The sequence below is a fragment of the Limulus polyphemus genome, unplaced genomic scaffold (assembly GCF_000517525.1).
Source record: "Limulus polyphemus unplaced genomic scaffold, Limulus_polyphemus-2.1.2 Scaffold176, whole genome shotgun sequence".
NCBI lineage: Eukaryota > Metazoa > Arthropoda > Merostomata > Xiphosura > Limulidae > Limulus > Limulus polyphemus.
Genome location: NW_013665786.1, coordinates 283,653 through 308,497, shown reverse-complemented (window position 1 = coordinate 308,497; position 24,845 = coordinate 283,653). Strand labels below are relative to the sequence as shown.

The 24,845-nt window shown below is 33.8% G+C and overlaps 1 protein-coding gene across 4 annotated transcripts in view; it reads right to left on the bottom strand.

Annotated features, from left to right (window-relative positions):
- Positions 1-24,845, bottom strand: part of LOC106478060 — an 89,069-nt gene that overhangs the window by 36,480 nt on the left and 27,744 nt on the right. For 2 of the 4 annotated variants that reach the window (XM_013938570.2, XM_013938572.2), the window contains exons 1-2: positions 23,055-23,238; positions 4,739-4,831 (exon numbers count right to left, since the gene is read on the bottom strand). The gene's annotated coding sequence lies outside the window, so the exon portion shown is untranslated. Of the gene's footprint in view, positions 1-2,416; positions 2,479-4,738; positions 4,832-23,054; positions 23,239-24,845 lie in introns of those variants that run through there. The other 2 variants (XM_022381569.1, XM_022381570.1) reach the window with 2 other exon arrangements.

Genomic DNA, 24,845 nt, shown 5'->3' with positions numbered 1-24,845 from the left:
TTACTTAGTTAAGGTTTAAGGTTAAAGTAAACGTAACACACTACTACTACTATATATATATATACACACACACACACACACACTACTATATATACTACTATATATATATATATATATATATATATATAATTTAATTCATCATCAGGGTGTGCCTCATATTATATATATAGACATGCACAACTGTCAGTTTTTATATTGTATTGTTCAACATTTCATTACCCATACTATGAAGTTACATTTAATGTAAGAATTTCAAAGTCTAAACCAGTGTGCATCTATTTTAAGCAAACAACTCTTACTTCATCTAAATAACTTAAAATCATCTCAATTTACATCTTCATTTAATCAACACACTCAGTAATACCAATAACTAACATGACAGTATTTCATTCTAACAACTTATTGAATACTTTAGTAAAAATTTAATTTATTTTTATTCTGCTAAAGTAAAGACAATGTTTCCCGACAACATCAAGATCTTTGTCATAAAGTTTGAGCAAGCTCTAATTAAATGATTTTGTACAGAGTCCATTTCAGAAAAGTTTTTCCCTTCCCTTAAATCTGTACAGTTTCACAGATCTAGCTAGTTTAACTATTCATTCAAAAAAGTACTAAAATTTTTAATCTTTGCATTATATTAAAATATATACATCCACACTTGATTCAAAGAAACCTAACTCCTAACAGAGTTTTAAGACTATACTCAAGGTAGATTAGCAGTCTTTAAGCTAATCGATATAATCTTCCCTTGCCAACATTATTTGCTTTAACATGCATTAAAAGGAGAAACTTCTAGTCCAACAATTGAATTACTTAATCTCTTCACAAGAAGGTTTCTTATTGTTCCACCACATACAAATATTTCAGTACACTTACTTTTAGACCCTCTATAACTAAATTCCATAATCCTTTATCTTACAAGTGAAAGGATAAAACCTATTTGGTATAGCTACATCAGCCAAGTAAAGCAAGGCTTACTTCACTAATCCTACACTTTTGTATTCATTGCATCACAACAAATACAACACTTCCCTCTTTGTTTTCCAAAATCAAATGGTTGCTCATAGGAGAAATGGAAGGAGTGTAAAAAAATGAAGAACAAATACATGTTTTATTGAAAGATTCATATTTCAGTTGCCAAAACAGTTGTTTTCACATAATCTATAATAAAAGAATTGACATGTTTTACATACCTAAAAATATCTCATTTTACTCATTATTTTAAGTAATTTATTTTATCAAGCAATTGCTTAATGTTTTAAAACATTATATAAATACAATCTGTTGGAATACAACTAACTTAAGAACACTGTATGACTTATATTGATGTTCTAAAGATTTATTTAATTCAAGTGTTAAAAACTTACTGCTATAGATCCACCAAACAAATTCTAGAATAAAACCAAAGCAAGAAATACTAGTACAATAATTAATTAAATAAATTATTAAATTCTGTAATACATAATACTCTTTGTCTAGAATTGGCTAGGTTATTCCTTTTTCTTCTTTTTTTTGCATACTTTATTTTTATGAATTATTTGGGAGATTTGTGTCAAATGTCATACCGATGACAATTTCTGGTATAAAAACCAAACAATTCATCCGCACAAGCTTTACAAAAACTCCAATTATTAATGAATTTTACCTAAAGACCTCAATTTAGGGTAAACAGGTTCCCTAGTGGTAGAATATACATCAATCCCCATATTAGTTTCACATTTTTACAACTATGTTTAAAATAGTAATTAGCTTACCAACTTTAGATTTTAAATGATAGTGTTATTTATTCCAACAAAATTATAAACTCACATTTTATTCATTTTTGGCAATTTTTCACAGTTTTTTAAACTTGACAACGTCTATGATCTTTCATTACCAGAATAATTTTATCTTCAATATGCACTTGTTTTACAATATGAAGTATTTAATTAAGATCAAAAAGATTTCCACGCAAGTTTTAGGCAGAAAGATAACTGAATACTTCTCAAACTACTAGAAGACATAAGAACACACGTTTACAATTTGGAAGTTTTTTATTACTTCAGTCTTCACCGTTCACGTCCACTCACGATCCAGTATCAACGTTAATGATGAATATAAATACAAATAACAATGAACGTGATTTTTTATGCAAAGCAAACATTAACTTTACTAGAAGTAGAAGAGCTAAGCAAACGTACTCTGATGGGCTGAAAGTACGAATTAAGTATAAGTCTTTAGATACGATTATGTTTCATGGTATTAACATATTGTATTAATAATATTCATTCGTGCCCATACATTATTACCATTAATAAGAATAATATTGTTAATAATCAGTGGTACTGTTAGTCTTACATGCAGATTATAACTCGATACGTGTACAAAATTATAATAAAACTTAATGCACTTGACTAAGTGTTCTTTAAAATCTTACATTTGGTCAAGCGCTTGCTGCAGTAGCAGTGAAAAATGGTTATCAAACCCCCACAGTTGAACTACACAAGTAACATTGCAAGCTCGAAAGAGCGTACGCCTACACAAGGCTGGTTTGACAGCTAGTACATACATGCTATTCTCTCAGCGCCCTCTACAGGTACGTAGTGTATGAAAGTTCACCAATATTAAAACTAATTCAAGTTAAAAACGATCTCAATTATACAAATTATGGTTATTTTACACAAATTGAAATCCACAATATTTATCTTAGCAAATAGAAGTGAATTGTTTGAAATTTTGCTCATGTTTTAGTCATAACAGAGGTCTCTGCGTTTCCGATTAAGAGTGCTGAACAAGTTATATTTTAACGTACCAAGAACTGCATATAGCTGGAACACAATTAAAACGGGGTTAAAATGGGCAGATAAAAAAATGCAAATTATTCATAAAAGTTTTGTATTTTCTCTGTTTTGAGGTTACTCCGAAACAAAGCACAAGTATCTTCACACTGTGATGCTAAGTCACTAAGAAACGAGCGGTAGTGATGACAACAAATTTATTCCACGCAACGGAACGGCTAGGTCAATCTCAACACGTATGAAATAATGACCATGTGTTAAATACAAAAAAGTGGATAAATTTATTTTTTTTAGCGTTAAATTTGTTTTGCTGGGATTACATGTCTTTCATCAGGGCTTGCTAAAATTTAAACATAAAATGCGAATTTAAACAGCTTTTTTTTCGACTTAAATTTTTAGCATCACAATACTAATTTTGTTTATTTTACCTAAAGAAAAAATGATATTGATCTCTAAAATTCCCATTCACAAACGTTAGGTTGAACGATCACACCTAGGTTAATAATCCTCGTAGTAAAATGTTGTTATACTTTGATATAGCTATTCACTATTAATAGCTCCGAATACGAAACATATCCGGAAAACTTTAATGTTAACACTACGGTTTTCTTTAGTTTGCTAGACATTTGCAAATACATTCATATAAGAGTAAAAAAAAATAGTGAGTCGAAAATTCGATTGGATCCTAAGCCTAAACAATGTTTAGTTGTTTGGGGTGCAATTTATCGCGACATATAATTTTTAAATTATATGCCCTTCTGATCTCTTTCTCTAAGTATGTAGTGCTCAAAGATAGATATCCTATAATGTTTCTTTTTGTAACACCAAACCTTGTCACAAGTATTTTTACTCCAGCAAAAGAAAAAGAAATGCCATGAAAACAAAACATTTCTTAATTGATGGGGGAAAAACATGATAAAACATTCATATTAAACTAAGTATTTTGTAATGCAAACATAAAAAAAAAAATGATTTAATGGAGGCAGAAATAATGTCAACAAGTCCACCTTGAAAACAGTGTGATAAGTTCAAGTTTTACACGTGCTACACAAAGCAGCTATGTTTTGGTACATTGTCTAGCACAGAAAGAAAAAGTTTAGAAAAATATTTTTAATAAGTGAATTTAAAAAATACCACAGAAAGTCTAGTATTAATAAGAAGGTGAAATAATCATGCTTTACTGACACCTCGTAATAGTAAAGTTAACGGATGTTTAACTCGTTAAGTTTATGCATCATTTCCCGACAGTCATCCGCCGGAAACTTACCCGGGCAACCCTGCATAGTTAACCAACCTCGATCACATGCAATGCGAAGTTTTGGCAAGAAAAAAAAAGTAATAAATTAGAGTCGTTATTAAACATAAAGAACACGCGTTAGAAGATCAAAAAGAGAGAAGGTAGTGAACAATTGTTACAATGCATGAAGTGTGATACACTTGAATGTTTAATTTTTAAGCAAAAATATACAATTTTGTTATAACACAATATTCTACGTTGTCTTTATATTTTAAAACTATCTACTTCAAAAGATTAGTTCAGGATAATTATCCTAGCATTAATAATGACTGAAAGATGTGTATAAAAAGAGAGAGGGGGGGGCCGAAGAGATAAGAAGTTGAGCTTCTAAGTCCTGTCCCTTTGTAACAAGTATTTTAAGATGATGAAATTCCTTAAAGTTTAGACATATATTTCAAAAAACGTGATAATGAACGATATACTGCAAACATACAGAAATAATGCGTAATTACAGCGTTACGGAAAACACCGTTTAGTGTTAACATTTTAATCTCGTATGGCTTTGACTAAAAAACATAACCAAACAATCATACCACGAAAATGATAAAGAAAAAGTATTCTAACCAGTTTAGTAATAAAAATGGTTTGTAAGACAATGATAAAGATTAAAGTTTATTTCTTAACGTAATTCTCTTCAAATACACTTTAAAGTTTCAACGCTTACCGTAACGCAGGAGATACAAAGTTGAATAATCAGCGTTGTTCTGGAAAGTTTGAGGACTTTATCGAAACGTGCACACAACCCTCAAGTGTCAACCTACGTAAGAAAAGAACGGAAATGTGAAAATCAGAAGCACGTGATACAAAAGGAAGCGCACATCACGTGATCCGTTTGCAAGTTGTGTAGCCTTAGGTACGACCTGAAAAGTTCGATTACCTTTCCTGCTTTAAAATTAGGGTTATTGTTTTAAATATTTTACTTTAACTCCCCCAGGAACAAAAGTATCTTTCTAAACAGTTGTATTATTTTAACCACTGCGGACAGTTCAGTCTTGTGTTACGTAAACCTTTCTCTTCTTCTTTGTTTTGGAAAGCACTGCTCCGTTAAGACCTTTCAAATACCAGTCACGCCCGTTCCATTGTCATTGGCATGACGTCTCGGTTAAAAGATTAAACAAATACTCTTTATAGAACGAATTTTATTAAAGTAGAAATTTCAATCGTTTTTACAGATGAAAATTATAGCATATACTATAATTATAGAAGTTATTTTATTAGTCATGGTTGGCTAAAATTGCTTAAATCTCAGTTAACCTCAGCGTGTATCGTTTACATTTTCTGGAGAGTTTAAAGACGTCCCAGAATGTAAATATTATAAAAACTATAAAATCATGTAATCACTGTTGTAGGAAGGAGTTGCAAAGTGGGGATGCTTAGCTAAACATGCAGATTTTACAATAAAAGATTGAAAGTATAAGGAACTGCTAAAAAGTAACTTCGATCTAGTGGAGTCTGGGGGAATGCCCCAAGAACATTAATATAATAATTTACAGTTGCTATACAAGTCAAATATGTAAAAGTGTGGATGCGGTTCCGACGGAAACCCATAGAGAAACAAATACACGCTAGCTTGAAACTCAAGGGCAAAAGCTGCTGTATGTAACCTTTACCTGTTTAAAAGGATTAACACGTTTACTATCGTGAGACATTTGGTCAACGAGAATATCATAACTACATGTAAAAACTGCTGTAGAAAGATAATATTAATTACTATTTCAATCATTACCAGAGGTTGGAAAGTAGTTTATTCAAACAGGCAATACAAAACTTTCACAGAGACTGAGTAAATTATATTAAAAACTTTTTGAGGCCTCACCTGTCGTTAAAATCCATGCCACCAAGTACAGTTATGATCTATATGACGACTTTGTATCCATTTTCTACTGCAAAAGGCTCCTCGCAAAACTTTCATGCTCAATTAAAGCCATTCGTCCCTGTTGGCTCTCCATAATCCATTTAGAGTACGAGAACGATAGCTTCCCCAAGCCCACTTCTGCAGTCTAAACGCGCAGAAATCCATAGGCACTCAATCAAGTGACTTGATCAATATGTCTTCATATGATATTGCATCAATACCTTTATCACTCTGCAGTTGCTTGAGGTATGCGACGATTAAGTGGATATTTTACAAAAGCAACTTGTGTACAGGTGACGAATATCGCTTTTCCAGAAGGAGATTCTTCTTGATTGTGTTATATACTCTTGTTTGGGACACGTGGTCAAGCTTTCCTCACTGACTTTTGTGTTCGTGTATCCTTGTAAGTTACAAGACGCCACACTTTGTTTACCACAACTGGAGGCTGAATTGTTGCAGGTCTTTTTCTAGATGGCCCTTGTACCCAAAGGTGATCAATATTCCTTTATTTTCCAGTGCCATTAAGTACAAGGAATATCCCCATCTTGGGAATAATAAACCTCCGACCTAAACCTATTTTTATGATCATAGTGTATCGGGGAATGCGCTAGCACTCTATGTAATGATAGCACAGACGCCCATGTTAAAACAACACAAAGTCATCTAGATTTTCTTCTCTACAGGTCATCAGAAGCTAGGTATGAAGAGCTTACCTGGTACAGTCGTTCATCTTCAGCTAACCAGAGCATCCCAAAGTAAAAAAAAAGGCGAATAATCAAAACAGAGATTTCTTATTTTCGTTCATCATCTTCTTTCTTCAGAAGGTCTAGTGTTTACCTAGTTTTTGTAGTAACTATACTTTTATCATCATTTGATAGAGCAAAACAGTCTTCTTGATCTTTGATTATCTATTTTATTATCATTCTATGAAAAAGTTATAAAAAGAAAATACCATAATTCTAGTGTCAATAATGTTATTACTCTTTGAAGTCAATTTTCTTACAGAAATCTCGTGTTCCTTTAAAAAGCTTAAGTATAAGGTGAAACAGCAATTACCAGCCAATAACAGATGAACATTAGATGACTGTAACATACAGTTCATCAGAAGCTAGATATACATGGCAAAGTAGCTCTATCTCCGGTGTATATGCCACTTTAAAGTTATCCAGAGCGTCCCAAAGTCGAAAATTAGCGAATAGCCAAAACACAATTTCTTATTTTCTTCAACAGGCCTAGCGCCTACCTAGTTCTAGCACTAACTATAATTTTCGATGACGAGGAACCCACTTTGAGAGTAATAATGGCTGGAGACGGCTTGAATGGGTAATGAAGAAAAACTTTAATATAAGTTTAACATAACAGCAAATGTACAACGTTTCGACAAGGTTTTGTCATCATCAGGTACATAACTCCAGCCATAACTATAATTTTGTTATCATTTGACAGAGCAAAACAGTCTTCACGATCTTTGACTACCTATTTTATTATTATTCTGTGCAAATTTTATAAAGCTTTAGAATACACTCTATAACCTTGTAATCCACATACGACGTCTTATAACAAATTAAACAAACAAATATAAAGAAAAAATATCACGCTAAACAAAAAAAAAGCTATGTAGGGCTGGCCATTGAAACTAAAAAAGAAACCAAACAAGATAGAGTTGAAAGTGGACATATCACTTGATCGTTTAATGATCACATAGCAGACTAAGCCGTCTCGACTTTACCTAGAGAATAAAATCCCTACATTTCTTGCTTCCTCACTGCCAAAACAAATTTAACCAGAATTTCCAATCGTAAAAATGTTCCTCTATTGTAAAATTGTCATAGAAGCAGTATTCGGAATGCTTTGATTTTAGCAAATATTAGAGTTATTTTAGTTTTAATGAGGTTATTAATTAATTATTTCCAATGCATAATATGTGAGAACAAACGTTTCTAGTTTTCTTCTAGTACGCCTTCAATTTCAATGTCCAAATCTTGTAACTAAACACTCTCTTCAGCAAACATTTCCATATAAACATCTTGCGCTGCCTCTTCGTTCTATTTTTTACTGGCTTTTGGATCTTTTGTACTACTCCACGTCTACTTTGGGAGATAACATGGCAATGTTTTGCTGTACATATAGCTGGAGGATCACAATGTAAACACATTTCACAGCTTTTGCAGCACCATTTCTATCTGTATTTATGTTCTTCACATTGTTTTGACTGTCTTGTAACTTTGGTCAAACTTGTGCCGTACAAAAATGGAAAACTGATTTCGAAACGGCAGTGTTATCTGGTTTTTATGGTATGTTTACGCGCAAGAAACGATTCTGAAATTTTAATTTTTTTCGTGCGAAAAAACTGTAATTTGAGGTGAGTTTCTGACTAATCGAGATCTTATTATTATTCCAGATGTTTATTTATCAGTAATTTCCATTCTCCTGTATTTACCCTATACAATAAATCTCAAACTAACAAACAATCTTGAAAACTTGTTTGTACAAAAGTGAGAAGCCACAAGGTTTCATATGAAATACAAAAGATTTGATATTTAAACCTCGAGTTACTAAGAGCGTAAACATGTCATAGTACACAGGGCAGAACAGCCCTGTAAAGAGTCGCGAATGAAGGTTCTAAAAATTGGACAAAAACTTACACGGAGAATGTTCTCTGCACATTGTTAATTTCTTATCCTCCTAGGAATTAGTTCTATATACTATGACATGTGCAAAAGAAAAATCAACCTATCACTTAGAACAATGTTGGGATCATTGTATATTATATACCACAAGTATCATGCATGACTGGAGTTTAGACCAACTATTTACACATTGTGTTGCCTTCACGTACATCTAATGATCTGTGTTGGTTTCTTCAGTCATTTCGTACGTGGATAAAATTGATACAAATATTGCATATGGTGGAGTTGGCTATATTCTGTCTTACGTGAATCTGTGGTTATAGTAAATAAACTGATAATTTATACTAGTTCACGTGCTCAGTTAGTAGCAGGCATGAAATTTAACAAAACAAGTGTTTCCCTTGCGGGTTCTTTTCATCAAACGAAAGAGTAGTCTTGAGAACTTCCATTTTTTTACATGGCGAACAAATATACAAGTTTGTTCATGATCTGTCAAAATAATTGTGCGTGAAAATGAACAATGTCTATTTTAAAATTTTACAGATAGATGGTACCTGTGGAAGTATAAATGACAGAATAGCCTCTAAAGAAATAACCGCTGTGCAGTAATTCTAACACAACCTTCGTGTAGTAATATACTTGTGATAAAACCCTCTCTACATTCAAAGTGTATATAGTAATGGCAAGTTAAATGTAAACTCAAGCTTTGAGTTACTACTGCGCAGCCGGGGAAAATATAAGATTTTAATAACTTCACAAAAGTGATGTTTATATAGATCCCTAAAGCTATTTTTACGCATAATGAGCCTCCACCAAAAAATAAAATAAAATACAAAGTTATAACACCGAGCTTTAAAACATTATGCACCATGACCCCGTCACGATTCAAATTATTCCTTCAATGTACACCTTTGGAAAAAATAATAAAAATAATAAAGCTGGAGGGCGGAGGAAGAAAGGTCGAATGATCACTCCAATATTCTCGAAGGCTTAAAAAGTCCATTATCTTCCGATTTATTTTTTAGTAAACAATTGGCTTTCATGTAAATCACTTAAAATTCTTTGTGTTGTAGAAAAGGTTCACATTTTTCTTTTTGAAAAAGACACACACCCACTACACTCCGAATTGCTGGCTACGCCCCTGCTGAAGTGAATGGCCTCTTTGGATTACAATTGAGTGTTACGATAAAGATTCGTGGTTTTCTGTACCTAAATATTTCCAAAGTACAGAGAATTATTATGATGTAAGTATACAGGTTTTGTTATCTTTGAAATCAGTTTTATGGTTGGAAAAATTAGTGTTGCAATAGTTAAATTTCTAACACTACACAAAAAAAGGGGGGACCGAGCGTGGCCCAGTGGTTAGCGTGCCGGATGATGGATCTGCAAAAAAATTAATGATAATATTAATAATAAAAATCGCGTTCTATTCTTTGTAGTCGCGAGTGCGTTATAAGGGTGACGGTCAAATCACACGTATCGGATAGACATTAGTAGCTCAAAAGATTGCGGTGGGTGTTGTTGACTAAGTGCCTTCATTAGCCTATCAATTGAAAATTAGGAACGGTTAGCATAGGTAACCCTTAAGTAGCTTTGCACGCAAATCCAGAAAACAAAACAAAAGAACTAAGCAGACTCCAAAACAATCAACAATAAAACACTATTACTACGGAAATGTCCTTATTATGACATAGGAGACTTTGCAGCAAAACGCACGCACACATGGACGCGTTTACGTAATTCATCAAGACTGAGTATACAACTCGCATAATTACATGTGGCTTTGCACTCAGTATTTTTTTTTTATATATTTAGGTACAGGAATAATTCTGATGGTTACACCAACTACAAAGCTGCATTGATCTTCTAGTTTATGAAGCGTACATAAATCACTCCAGGCAGCAACAATATCCAAGGTCAATAACCTCAACAATGATGAAGAAGAGAAAGAATGTAAAAATGAAAAACACAAACACAGTTTTTGGTAAATCTCATTATATAGAATATAAACACATGATGTAGTAAAATACCGAACAAACATTAACATTTGACTTTTTTATGACACGAATCATCTACGGTTCATTTTTACAAGTAAATCGTGGATGTCCATATAACGTTCTGAAATGGCAGTGCCATCAGTTTCCTTGTTAAACGCATATCAGTTGTTCAAAAATTCGGTGAAGTTCATTTCAAGGGTCTCTCAATGTTATAGCTGTTTAGGATTATAACATACAACTTTTATACACAATATATTAAAGTCGACTTGAACCAGAGAATGCCCTGCTATTAAGGCACATAAGTATATGATTAAGTACGAATATAGAACTGGTTTTAACGTCAGTTCTGGTGCCTCAGCAAGACAAACAAATACTAACTTCCTGATTTTTTATATTATTCACCTTAGGTATTGTAGAAAGTTAGGAAAAAAAAAGGTAACACAAGAGAGGTGTTAATCTAGCAAGTGATTTATACAACGTTTCGAGCCTAAACCATTCATCGGGTGATAGTTAAACAGGTATTGTAGTCGTGTGGACTGGTGTTTAAAATGCATAGTACCACAATACTGTTATTATCTGAGATTGTATTATTTATTCTGTTCTACAGTTCACGGTCATTTGTAGTTTAGGTTATTAAAGAGCAATATAACTAATCCCCTAATAACGCTGATACAGCGAAATGTTGGGAATAACAGTATTTTATATGGCGATTTAGTCGTGTTTATTAACAATCTAAAATTTCCAACATTGTCCAGTTTATATTAATATCACTGTTAAAAAAATGAAGAAGTTAATGGCCAACCATCTCACTTAGAATTCAGAATGCATATGATATCTAAAGGGGATTTCGACTCCAAAAGCGTAACTTTCGGGATTCTCTTAATAAAAAAAGGATAATTTTGATTAAAATCAACAATTCTAAAACACTGTTTTCCAAACTCGAGTTAAACCTAGTTGTGTAGCCGCATAAGCCTAACGGTTTTGAATCATGATAAATATAGCTAATTTGTTAGGCCTAATGACCGACTTTATTATTTTGCCAAGTTTATGCTTTCTGAACGTGTAACTAAGACCACAAGCACAAATCGCAGGGTAAACACAAAAAGTTAAGATATGAATTGCCCTTCTTGTGTACTCCACATACTTTTATTGGACCTGAAACCGTTATCTTTTAAGTAAATGGAGCAACGTGCAACATAAGTATAAATTAGCTGTATTTAGTGTTATTTTATTGTGATACATAGAATTTTCCAAGCCCAGAGGTCCTTGCAATATAGCCATGAATCTTTTATTTTCTAAATCATAGTGTAGTTAGCACAATAACTACTTTTACCAGCACTCCTATTCTGTAGATTAGAGGTACGTTCTTATAAATTCCAGATCGACTTCAACCAAGTCTTATTACAATCAATAGTCAAAAGGCTGGAAGCTCCTAACAAACACGGGTTATTTATTCAGGTAAAGTATCTAAAATATCTATCATTTAAAGCTATTTTTGATTTCCTAAAGACTCAAGACAAAATTATTGAAATTATTATACTCTGTCGGTCGCCATTTATTTAGCTAATTTCGCACACTCCAAAATTACAATCTAAAGATAACTTAGAAATATTAATCATAGGGATATCTTCACATTTGAGTTGTCTAAATCCCATTTGTGCGAGTATTAAGCGCCGCACGAAAATTTAAATTTAAACATTGTACATAATGAAATATAGACAGAAATAGATGTTTAACTACCTTGACGAAAACACAATAAATGTTCAATACACTAAACGTTTCTTCAAATAATTTAGAACTGCAAAATCGTTTATTTTTCTTTAACAATCAACTATTTTAAGGAGATCTTTCAGCTAAAAAAAAAATCGTAACAAGTCTTCAGAAAACTCAATTATAAGTAACTATCTTCCACAGTAAAAAAGGGTTTCGTTCGTTCACGAAGAATCAGTCTCCCGCGAAGTGGATTACCTTGACGGTGTTATTATGCATTTTTTCAACTAAATATTTTACGTTTGATCACAGTAAAAGAATGCAATGTTCAAGCTTCTTTAAATAACTTTCTAGTTTAACGCTTGACTAACCTATGGAACGTAGCACGCCGAGATCTTACCTGAATATTAATTTCATAAAAGGTTTTGATAAGCTTTAAAAAGAGCGCTATTTATGGAAGCATCAAGAAATTAAGCTCCTTGTATCATATACAATACGCATGGTAAAGAAATGAAATCTGCAGTGCAATGTTTGTAATTATTCCCACCTGGAATGTTATGATGTTTCAATCATCTTTTACCATTTAATCTCTGAAGCTGGTAAATCAGGTGAATACTGTTTATTAATAAAAAAAAATATTACAAACGTTTGCTGTGAATTTTCTGAAAGGTTTAAACTGAAACCAAACAGGATTCAAACACAAATTTCCTTCGTTATTTTTAAATATATAACAAAGCTCAAAAATATGTTCAATTACTTTTGTTTTACAATTGTTCGAGTCTACAATTGTTCGTATTATAGCACTATTACCATTTAATAAAATGCTAGAAAACATGTTTTTTTTGTTATTGTTTTTTTTAACTACTGGGTATTCTGTTTTAAACGAGATACATGTAATCCAATTGTTCGTATTATAGCACTATTACCATTTAATAAAATGCTAGAAAACATGTTTTTTTTAACTACTGGGTATTCTGTTTTAAACGAGATACATGTAATCCAATTGTTCGTATTATAGCACTATTACCATTTAATAAAATGCTAGAAAACATGTTTTTTTTAGTTATTGTTTTTTTTAACTACTGGGTATTCTGTTTTAAACGAGATACATGTAATCAAATTGTTCGTATTATAGCACTATTACCATTTAATAAAATGCTAGAAAACATGTTTTTTTTTAACTACTGGGTATTCTGTTTTAAACGAGATACATGTAATCAAATTTTTCCAATTTCAATGGGCATACATGCGAGAAGATATCTCTTAAAAATCAAAACTTTACAGTCCAAAGTTTATTGACCATCTTTCATTCTGATCATATTGCTTCCTGGGCCCGAGGCTCGGATCTTTCCTATAGAAGGTTACGCCTCTATAAGCATGTAATATTGTTATTTTAATAACAAGATTTGTGGTAAAAACCAAAGTAGTTTGGTTAGTTTACAGTTTAACAGAAACTAGATGGATCAAGACTGGGCCACTATTTAGTCTCTCTAGATAATAAAACCACGGCCTCTAATGTCGTTAGTTCATATATCTACACTATGTGAACAAAAACAAAAATCCATCAATTGCGATTGAAACCCCATTATAAAGATGTAGTGTCTTAAGTCACGGAATTTTAAAACGTTTCTGCGTATCGAATAAGAAGTAAGAAACATCCTTGTCCTCTGACCTTTAAAAGTTCATAATATGTCGAATAGAAATGGTAAAAAACAACAACACAAATATGACATCAGAGCGCACAATGTATGTTATTCTCATCGAATGCCACAAGCAGAGCAATGTGATTAAGATATTTAACATACTGCAAAATGGGAATATTTTTTCTTTACTTAATTACTAGCTTTTGCACTAATATATGTATGTATGTCTAGATAGCAGAGAGAAACATCTTAGTTGGGAAATACTAATAGCATGTGTGCATATTACTGTTCGCTACAGTTGCGCTCATAAGACACTACCATCTAATACCTGATGATGACAAAAACTTATCGAAACGTTGTACATTTGCTGTTATGTTCAACTTATATTAAAGTTTTTCTCCAACCATTATTAGTCTCAAAGTAGGTTCCTCGTCATCGAATTTGAATTCCTAGAACCTAGTAGTGTGTACACGTGCAAATCAAACCAGCAGCTGCCTATTACATGTTGCTTGAAAAATCACGTGATGAAAATCTGTAGAACACGTACACCAATTTTGTGAACCCAAACACAGGCACGTGCTACATATTTCCTCCTTCTCTAGCTATATCCTGCATCTGTCTGTCTCCTGTGCATAGACAAAGATGTGCAAAATATTTTTATCCACAGGACAGGTGCGTCAACGAGCAGCTGCACTGAACATGTACACGCTGATATCAACAATTAAACTGTTTAAAATTTAGGTTTTCTCTAACTACTCATTTGGTCTAGTCTTTCTTTTTCTCTCATAAAGCATCTTATAACGAAAATAATAATATTTATTCATGAAGGTAAAAATTTGGGAGAGGGGGTCTTTCCCCACTTCCAACTTGTTTTGAGTAACAATTAAGTCACAACAAGAAATCTACATAAATTCAAATGATATTGCAATTAATCGTTAAAACGTACGTTTAAAATGTCAAAGGATACTTAATGTTTCAGACAATTTTACGTCACAATGACTTATGCAGATCATGGAAGATTTAATTATAAACTTAACTTGGTTCTTATATAATCCAAAATTCCACATCTTTCATTTAATTTTTTTGTCTGCTCTCTGTTTAATACAATATTCAAGACAAGGAATAAAGACAGGTCATTTCAGAACACAGATTGGAAAACGCATAAACATATAGCCAGTGGTCAGGTGTTCGTGGCACAAGGTTACATTAAAAACTGTACCATCTCCAGTTTATTAACTGAAAATGACATCCAAGTGGATAAATATCTACTTGATGTCAAAAATCTTTCCAGGTTTAGGGTTGTTCATAACGTAAGGTGAAAAAATGTGGGGGGAAATAACGTCAATTTGTGTGACGTATGTTATTTGCAGATTAACACCAATGGAAGTGTAGAAACTTTGTAAATTGGGAAAGAACGGTATAGCACTATTTTTCAAACTCAGTGCATAATCAGTGTTTGTTTTGTTTTTTAAACCAAATGGAGATGGACTCTTTGGGATATCGTAAACAAGGTCCAGTTCATAAGATTAAAAGTGGCACAATTTTTAAAGTAGACTATAACTGTCCCCAGACTCATGTAGAGTATAACCTTAAAATTTAAGAAAACTAGAAACATGCAAGATTATCCCTCATTTAAAACAGCTAACACACGTCAATTTAGGCCTCACACAGACTTTTGTTTGTTTGTTTGTTTTTTTTTGTCTTCGTGCTATGTAGTCTTCAGGGCACTCCTGCAATGCCGATGTCGAGGAAATTGTATGTGATCGACTACATACTGACACACATTGACTTGTTTGTCTCTAGGTTTTCTGGGAATCAGCACTAGTTAATTTCCTTGTAACACTGACTAAAAGTAGGAAGTTAGTCGCCCTAAATACGAGAAAGACTACCTCATAAGCGACTGAGTGTGGTTTAATTGGTATCATCTTTCATATGACGTTTCTTTCGTCTCCATTCTATGAAAATATTACTGCAAAAGAATAAAATTACAATTTAATTGCTAAGAAAGTTAGAAAATTATTTAAAACCAACTGTGCGCTTCAGTACATAACTTCTTTAGCTGTTTCATTCTTTTAAATCTTAAATGTATATTTTGTGTATGTTATTAGTATAAATAATTCCACTTGTCTTTCGCACAATGAAATATTTCGTCAAAGTTTTTAAAGATAGCTCCAAGTAACGTCACTTGTTCATATTTTTGAAACAGGAAATAAAAAAAGGAATTTACGATACAAATTTATTGTTTTGTGTTTAGCTTGCGTTCGCATGTTACATGCATTAGATTCTGATCGTATCTAAAAAAATTTGTTTGTTTGTTTCTGAATTTCGCGCAAAGCTACACGAGGGCTATCTGCGCTAGCCGTCCCTAATTTAGCAGTGTAAGACTAGAGGGAAGGCAGCTAGTCATCACCACCCACCGCCAACTCTTGGGCTACTCTTTAACCAACGAATAGCGGGATTGACCGTCACATTATAACGCCTCCACGGCTGAAAGGGCGAGCATGTTTGGTGTGACGGGGATTCGAACCTGCGACCCTCAGATTGTGAGTCGAGCGCCCTGACCACCTGGCCGGGCCTACCTTCTAAATAAAAAAAAAAGAATGAACAGAAATAAATAACCTAAGCTTTCACACACAACAAAAGAGACGGATTTCTACTGTAATTACTGAACACAACTAATACTGTGATAATGGTTAATAAGTATGATAATTATATATGAAAGTGTTAACAAGCATTTGAATAAATTGCAACCCGTTTTATGAAGTTATACTAGAAAATCTAATAAACACGCATTTTTTGTCATGCTTCATAATGCATGAACATGTGCGTAATTCTTATAGCTATGATGATGTGTTGAAAATACGAGTTACTCTGAAGTTACTGGGCCATTTCAAAATTTCATGCTCACGTACCATTTTATGACAGCTCTGCTCACTCAGGTGAAAGAAAAAAAATGGAGATATTTGTTGCCATTCTTCAATTTATCAAAATATGTTTCCTCATTACAAAAATGGCCCCGTGGTGGAGAGAGCATATATAGCCTATTGTGTAGCTTTGCGTTTAACAACAACAAAACCAAAACAAACAAATCATTACAAAAATGGCCCCGTGGTGGAGAGAGCATATAGAGCCTATTGTGTAGCTTTGCGTTTAACAACAACAAAACCAAAACAAACAAATCATTACAAAAATATGTAGTATGGTATTTTATTTTCAACTGTTTTAATCTTCATTGTTAAGTAGTTCAGTTTAAATAACCAGCCGTCTATATTCATATTTATTGGTTGATTTGTAGAATTTAGTTCTTAACAATTAATCCGTATCCACAGAGGTGATCAAAATTAAGAACAAAAATTCAGCTAATAATAATACATCTCCAACATTTACTTTAGTGTAAATGATCTTTGTTTGAAATAGACCAATCGACTAATCACGAAGATAAATGTCGTATATCCTATACCCCCCCCCTCCCCCGTCGAGTGGGGTAAGGTTTGTCATTGTATTTAAAATATTTCAGTCCCAAAAATAGTCACTATCTTGATAGCTTTTCGGAATGCTTTGTGGCAATCTAGCTAGCTAGGGTAACACAACCATACCAGAGAATATTGTTTTTTGTGTGTTTTTTCGGTATGTATCATACCTCTTTTACTGCGTACACCAGCTTTAGCTCTTGTTAATATCGTAATATCGCGTGTGGGGCTGAAGAGGAAAATGAGTTTCTGAACGCCCCAGATTTAAACTACTGCCAAGATTTTTATTTATAAGACAGCCAGTTTCCACGTGTTAAGTCGTTGTACACTTATACTAAAATATGTATTGTAAAATGTACTACCAATGTATTCATTCTTCAACCAGCCCTATTTATAGAATATATCACTGGGTAAGAGCCACTGTTCGTGTTAGTTCATAGTTGGTTTCGTTGATTAATACCCGCATATAGCTTAACGTCTGAGCAATGTAAATATGTATACTTGCAAATTTTTTGACATATATTATGTCAGCGAAACGCCAAAACAAACATATCCCACTAGATAACATGTCCGAGCTCCGATTCTTCCCTGATATCAGTATAAGTGAGACATTGTATCACAATTTAAGTGACTTTCTAACCACAAATCAAGCAGAAGGCGATAAAACACAACCCATACGCCGAATACTCTTAAACTCATATAGGGAAATAAATAAACATGTTCTCGTATGGGTGTAGGTACATACAGAGAGGGTGATTTTGTTTTTCTTTTCGGCACTGTGCTATTAAAAGAATGCATCATTTTAAACAAAACAACCCGGAATGTGTTTTACGATATTATTCGGGAGTTCACACACAAACAACAAACTTAACAGTCAAGGCGTGCCAGTTCTTGGGCTTAGAATATTACCTAACATGGTATTTGTTCCATATTTGGTATTACTCCGTGTATACAAATACGCAAATCTAATGTGGTGGTGAAGTTAGGGATGAGTAATCGCTCGCACGGCGCCATCTGGTGTGATCAAGAGTGACAAGCGGAAATGGATCAGCGCCTGTCTGACTGTCAAAGCACGTGATGACAAGCAGACCAATACAGACTAGAAGGTAAGTGACCCTGCCAAACAAGAAATTGACCACAGCTGTCTTGTCAAGTTCGTTTGTAAACTCGTTTACCTTTCAAAGTCGGCACCTTCCAATTTCTTTCAAATCAGGTTACAAAAGCCAGTTTTTAATCTTATTTACTTAAGGAATAAATAAATAAATAATAACATAATTCGTCATCCTATTTAGGGGTAAATTGCATTTTAATGTTTAAAAATAAATGTTAATCCAAATAAACTATACTCCATCATAACTTCAAGGGGATGGAGTATAAGAAGCACAAAGTAGGCAGCATTAACCTACATTAAAGTAAGTTATTGCTTTTTTATGCACCCATTGGTTGGGGGTCCTCAGTTGCGGATCTAGGATTTTAGGAAAAGCCTAATATCCAAGAAGGGCTGTGGGTCTGGGGTCGAGGTTAAAGCGAAGTTCCCTTATCAGAGGCTTGTAGCTTTTAAGCAGTAGAAGCATAATTTTTATGTTTTTCTTATATTTTGTTTTAGTATTACATTTGATAGGTGTAGTTTGAGAACTGATCACCAGGTCATGAAGGGTAGAGGGGTTTCTAAATCCGTCTGTAGCCCTTAGTGAAGATGTCTAAGGTCATCGATTTTGTTGATCTCAAGAAAAACTTTGTTATAAGAATTTGAAAGAATGTTTGTTTTTAGACCATTCTTGTAGGATGTTATAACCGTCTGTGTTTAGACGTAGTTTTCTGCAAAGCTATTTTAGGTTCTTTTAATGTCTGAGTGTTTACTCTGCCGCGGCAAAAAAACGTGTGAACTTTATACAGTGATCTGACCTTTTAATACTACTAAAACATGTTGATACGAGACAAGGTTACGCAGTTGTAAAACGAGAAGTTAGTCTTATGTAAAGACAAAGAAAAAAAAGCGCAAGAACTGAATTACTTTTTTACGAATTGGTGTATCAGTCATTAGTGTTATTCAAACGAATGACATTGGGAGCCTTATATCCATTGATTGTCATGGGGAAAATATACAACTTACCAGTTTGTATAACTGTTAACTAATCTGTTAATAAAAATATTGATCCATGAATTTTGTTTCTTCCCCATGTTTATGAAGCTGGGTGTAAAATATTTATGACACCGAAAAGGCCGGCACTTTTAGATGTCATGGACACTTGCAAGGGAGTATTTTTTGTGTGTGCTGCGGCTCCCTGACGCCATATCGCGGCTCTCCAGTTTCCCAGCCCCTTGTTTGGGAACTCCCGATCTACACATTTAAAACACTGGTTTGTTTATTTGTAATTAAGCACAAAGCTACACAATGGGCTATCTGTGGTCTGCCTACCAAGGGAATCGAACCCCGGATTCTAGCGTTGCAAGTCCGCAGACATATCGCTGTGTCACTGGGGGGCATAAGATACTGGACAAATATTATATACTATACGACTGTCAATTGTATTCAATACGACATAAAAACAATATTTTGTTTGTTTAATAAGACTAAACTTGCTCGTTCGCCAGTTGTTGTGAATGACAGTAAAAGTAATAGAAATAACAATCTAGTCAAATAAGTAATTGGTGGTAGGTTAAATAATAATGTTGTTACTAATTCTTACTGTAAAACTCTGGTTAATAAATGACTTAAACAAAAGTGATAATTACAATTCATTTTGCTTAATCTGGTTTACACTATAACAGTCGTTGGTCACGATATTTATTTCACTCATGGGTTCTTAAAATCGCCGGTATCCGTTAGTTTGAACTAAATAACATTAAATAAACCTCCATAGATACGCAAGCTGAACGAATAATGAAGTGTTAAAACTAGTTCAGTCCTTTGTATAAATACAAAAGAGTTACACTACAATATAACTACGTGTTGCTAACGTTTCTTTAACATTTTTTGTCACACTTGATCATTTATAGAAGACACAATAATCACGTATCTTTTAACTATCGAATACTCAAACCAATTCTATTCTATAAACGCAAATAGTTGTATCATTTTCTGCTCTAAGTAACATGCATTGTTATTACGCTTGAATCTGTGCTTACAATTTTTATATCCCCTTCCACCCACGGGTGGCAATAGTTCTCAGTGTTACGCCTGCGCTTATGAAAATCACAAGATAAGGGGGTAGTTTTGGACACCAAATAGCAGACAACGAATATTTGAACAAGTGGTTTTTCAACCGAATTCACAAGTTAAAAAAAAAAATTATAATAAAACGATATGGGCGGTCTTTCTTTGGTACCATTGAATATATGAAAAAAATACAGTTATTAATGACAAAGAAAATATTCTGGTTGTGTCTTCTAGGAAAACGCACCGCTTCTCATAAGGGGTCGTCCGCACTAATATGACATTAAATACATTACAGCTTATGAATTTTTTTTTTTATTACTATTATGTAACATACAGTATAAATATTAACGTAATATATATATACAGCTAACAACAGTTATTTTAGAACAAAAATTAAAGACAAGAAAATTTTACGGCAAGTTTTTAGTGGTGGAAAATTCGCGAAATTCCAAAACTGCCAAAAGAAATGATCTTTTTTAATGGTTAAAAGATCGTGGATTTAAAAAGAATGACATATTTTGTTAACCCAGAATTTCAAGGATGGCGGTGGGAGTGAGGTTATAATGCGTACCAAGCATGATACCACTTGATTTGTAGAGAACCACTGCCGGGCCTCAGCGATATTCATTTATATCTGGGCGAACATAAATTGAAGCCCCAAGCAACAAAACAAGTTACCTTACAAATACCATCATACACATGCTAACCTACGTTCTACTTTATTGCTGACTAGTTTCGTCAGTCTATCGAAGTGCACACCTGACTATATGATTCATGCAAAGGGGTACACCTGCGTTGTCATGGAAACAGCGCAACTGGAGCGCGTAATTCCTTTATATTTTATACTTATATAATAAAGACATTTTTTCAACAACTTTCTGAATAATTATGAATAATATATTTTTTGCACTCATTTTTTTTATTCTTAAGTTTTAAACTCCTCTAGACGCTAATTATTCCCCAAAACAGTATAAAGTTACAAAAGGACGAACTGTGTATAGTAATTATACCCAGCGTGCAATGTTGGTAGCAGACGAACTAAGCCTATATACGTCATAGACATAACGTGGCCTAGAAATAGTACATAAAAACAGGCAGGTGTGTCACAAACAGCGGTGACCTAATCTGATCCTTAGTCACAGTCCAAAGAACCAGCCCCCCCCCCCCACACAAAACTAACCTAAATCCAAATAGAAGCATCGTAAAAAAGAAAAGAAGTATGGGGTTATACTGTTACATAGAAAAAATACTGTGAAAACTTGTGATGCTTAGAACTTTATATGAACAATAACAATATCCGATATGTCAATTATTTAAAACTGATGAAGCTTATTCATAATTCAAGTAATAAATTAATTTTTGAAGTTAGAGTGAACCATGTAAAATCTGTTTATTAAGTTTAAACATTAGTTTGTAATCACTAACTTCATACACAGGTGAATCGACTTACTTACACGTAAAATGATGGTACGATACAGAATTTTCATCATTCCTTTACGAGTAGTTCGTTTTATACTGTAGTATCAACTCTCTGCCAGTTGTTATTCGTTGGATGCATTCTTCCCTATTGACTAACACGGTAACCCAATTCAGTTGGGTTACCTAGATTTATTTAAACAGACGGCCTCAATTATTTAATGTTACACAATGATAAGCACTCGCTTACTGGCTTTTTCAAAACGTATATCAAACTAGCTGAAGTGCAATATACAAAATGTGTAACCGCAAATTTGTATGTATCTCCGCATGGACCCAACAAACGTTCATGCCAATTTTGGTGAAGATCCATCTATATCCTGCGAATTAGTTGCATGGACATACAACAGACAGTACTATTATATTTATATAGGTAAGTCAATGTAATCTGACTAAATGATTTAACAAATTAAGATTAAAATGAGTATGTTTATAAATACACCGAAGTTTATCATAATAAACACTTGGGGTATAAAAGTAAGGCCTAATAACGGTGATACATCGTCATCTAATGGTTCAGGCCTGGTAACAATTCTTAAAACCTGAGAGAAGATGGTCGTCAAATATTTTATTACCAAATATAAATATTTCTTGCTGCGTAGACAACAATGAAACGCTGTCCAAGCTGATATACGGCCAAAAAATAACCGTCACTGCGAATTTATTTTTAATCGCTTGTCGAAAAAACGAAACAAAACTAATGATCAAAAGATAAAATTACAAAATAACGTTATCAGTGAACCAACTTAAAATCGAGATTTGTAACTGTCCTTCGAATGGTTCAGATACTAATAACAACGTCGTATGTGCATTGATAGTGCATTAATATAAATTCTTCAAAAACAGGCATTTAATCACGTAATTATTAGGCCTCTGTAAACATTTACTATTCTGTAGTTTCAACTATCCATATCACTTTACAAACACCCAAAGAACTATAATGAAACCAGTACAACTATAACTAATATATAACAACAGACTAAAGTAACTGTTAAATGAGTATTTCACAGAAATTATACGTGTCACACGTATTACTTACCCAAACTAGATTCGATAGCAGGATACTAAACAATGTTCACGAGGTTGTAATATGTGGTTGATAAAAAAGAATCGAATCTCTTTTTCTGAATAAACGTCCGTCATATACGACTAGCCTAACCAGCCACTGCTGTCGAATGGGTTCGACTGACTGCAGGAACGACCTCTGCGTACAACGCCGAAAAAATACTCGATAGCAGATCAATCACGTTGCTAGCGGCAACGAAGAGGCTGTTGGTCCAGAAGTGCTCGTGTGTCTGGCGTCTGTACAGCTAGCACGTGACATATCTTCGTCTACCCTGTTTGTTTCATTGATATGGTGGTGGTTTATATGAACTCTAAAAACATTTAAGTCTTTGCAAAAATGAAGATATTATCAAACCACAACCGATTTGAGTAAAAAATCGTAGAGAAATGGTATGTGATAGCGTTTTGTGGTTATACTGCGTGAATATCCAATCTTATTTACCTTTACAAAAGATCAGTACACATTTTCTCATTGGATTAATTTATAAACATCGAAACTTACAACAAGTATCACATTCATTCAGTTTAAAAGCACTGAAGCGAACCTGCAGACACAAAACTCCGATTAATTCGTATTGTCTAGTACAGTTGACGTCACAGCACCTAGCGAGGCAATCTGACAATAATAAACTCACTGCAGTCTGCAACTCGTACTGACAAAAGTTCGTTTTCTGAATAAAGCTAATGACCAGTGTTACGACTTCTAAAATTCCTGAGCGTCGTTAAAGTTGACAGCAGTCATCTCGTTCATCATCGTTAGCTCGTACATCTAGAATTAACGAACCCAGGTCATAAATGTCATATCATTCACTAAAGTATACAACTAACTGTTCAAAACATAACTACATTTGATTTTCAGAATTCCTTGGGTTATTACCGAAATGTGATACATGGTTCAAAATGCAGACTAGAACCTCTTGAGCATAGATGTAGTTCTCACAATTCTGACATTAAGAATTATTATTTTATACATACTTTTTCTTAGGATAAACCCGTTGCCAACTGTTCTTCAGACTATTCCCTGTTCCACGAAAAAATATAAAAAAGTTATTCGTACGTGTCCGTACTCCGACTTCCCTGGGTTATTGTTATTGTTTGTTGAGTGTAAGACTAGAGGGAAGGCAGCTAGTCATCACCACCCACCGCCAACTCTTGGGCTACTCTTTTACCAACTAATAGTGGGATTTACCGTCACATTATAACACCCCTATGGATGAAATGGCGAGCATGTTTAGTGGGATGGGGAGTCGAACCGGTGACCCCTCAGATTGAGAGTCTAGCGTCCTAACCACCTGACCATGATGGGCCGACTCTAATTGTGAAGTGATGAGTAGATAAAAAGGAAGTCATCTAGTCTACACCACCTACAGGTAACTCGTGGGCTTCTCTGATCGAATAGTAGGTTCCGATCTTCACCATGATGGGCCGACTCTAATTGTGAAGTGATGAGCTAGATAAAAAGGAAGCCATCTAGTCTACACCACCTACAGGTAACTCGTGGGCTTCTCTGATCGAATAGTAGGTTCCGATCTTCACCATGATGGGCCGACTTTAATTGTGAAGTGATGAGCTAGATAAAAAGGAAGCCATCTAGTCTAAACCACCTACAGGTAACTCGTGGGCTTCTCTGATCGAATAGTAGGTTCCGATCTTCACCATGATGGGCCGACTCTAATTGTGAAGTGATGAGCTAGATAAAAGGAAGTCCATCTAGTCTACACCACCTACAGGTAACTCGTGGGCTTCTCTGATCGAATAGTAGGTT